The sequence below is a fragment of the Camelina sativa genome, chromosome 9 (assembly GCF_000633955.1).
Source record: "Camelina sativa cultivar DH55 chromosome 9, Cs, whole genome shotgun sequence".
Classification (NCBI taxonomy): Eukaryota; Viridiplantae; Streptophyta; class Magnoliopsida; order Brassicales; family Brassicaceae; genus Camelina; species Camelina sativa.
The window spans coordinates 21,002,876-21,004,567 of NC_025693.1; positions in this window are offsets into that span (position 1 = coordinate 21,002,876).

Below are 1,692 nucleotides of genomic sequence, written 5' to 3' on the forward strand. Positions count from 1 at the left end.
AAAATCTTAATAATAAATTTTAAAAAGAAAGAAAAGAAGAAATAAGATAAAAATATTATTTTAAAGCTAGCTATTTTTTTCTATTTTATTGACAGAATATATATATTTCTTTGACAAAATGTATATTATTAAATTATTAAACATCATTGTTTGAAAAAAGTATAGCCAACAAATATAGTTACAGAGATTTTTTAAAATAAAACAAAATAGAGAAGAAAATAGCGTAGAAAATCCATTACATGTACACATGCGAAGTAATGTTCACTTGTATTGTACAACTAGACAAGAATTTATAAACTTAGAAAAGGGTTACTGTAACATTTTGTTATTAAGGGCTAGCGCATATTTTTGTATAATTAGTTATGAATTTAAATTCTAATTTATTTAAGAATCATAAAATATATAACAAATAAATTTTTTAATGTCAATAATATTTTTCACGATTTTTCCTTTCTAATATGTTATTTTTGGTGCGGTAAATATTTAACTGAAAATTGCAAAAGATAATAAAGAACTCAACACGTAATATAAAGAAGCGTTAACAATATAATATGTAATAGTTTATAGTTTGGTTAATTAATATTAATTATGTTAGTAGTTCCTCATTAAACTAAAATAATATATAGCTTTACGAAATTGAGGATATTGTGGGAATATAATGTTCTCCTTGCACGTGCAAATGAATATGTATTCTCTTGAGGATAAAGTCCATTTTAGCAAACTTCAAAGTACTTTATTGTTAATATACACTACTACAAACATTTGTTTTCTGAAATAGCGATCAAATGAGAAATTGTTATTGTTGCACGAACCTCACCTACGAAAAAAAAAACCCCAACTATCTTCCTCATTGCTGAATCCTTTTATTTATGGTTCTTTATCATTCATGTACATCTTTGTACTTTATCAAGCGTATATTTTATTGTGAACGGTGAACCCATTTAGGGCTTTATATTCTATTGTGAACGGTGAACCCATTTAGAGTAACATAAGTTCAACATTTAAAATCCAAATGCAAATAAAATAAGAACAAGAAGATTAGTTATAGATGTCTCAAAGAGGTGATCTTATAATTAAATGCTGATGGCGGTGGTTCTCTTGTAAAATCATCATATAGTCTCTCTTTGCGATTTTCAGTTCAGCCGTAAGGTCTTGAACGTGACGCTGGAGGTGGAGAATCAAACCAGTGATGCCCATGACCGGGTCACGGAGACGGGCTTCTGCATGGAAATAAAGCGAGTCAACGCATGTTTGCCTCAGGCTAGGCTCAATATCCATGAGATGTTTAGCCAGCTTGCTAGTGTCAAACTCCTTACACAATGTAGCGTACTTCTCCGGTTTGTTCGCTGGCAAGTAAGGCGCAAACACACACTCTTCTATGCTTTTATGCCTCACATCTTTACACGCACAGAGTTCCATCTGCTGATACAGTAAGTGATAGGCTCAAATTAATCCCTAGAGCTACTCTCTCAAACAAGAGATCACTGCAGTACTTAGGGGTCGAATCCACAGAGACTCAAGATCAAACACAATAGATTGTAAAGTTTTGTAAATTACGCTAAACAAGTTGAATTGAATTAAAATAAAGCAATGCAAATATTTAAATAAAAGTATTGTGAATTCAGAAAATCGAAAGAGCTAAGCCTAGGGAATTTCTCAGGAAATTATGAAATATTAAATCAGATAAATTAA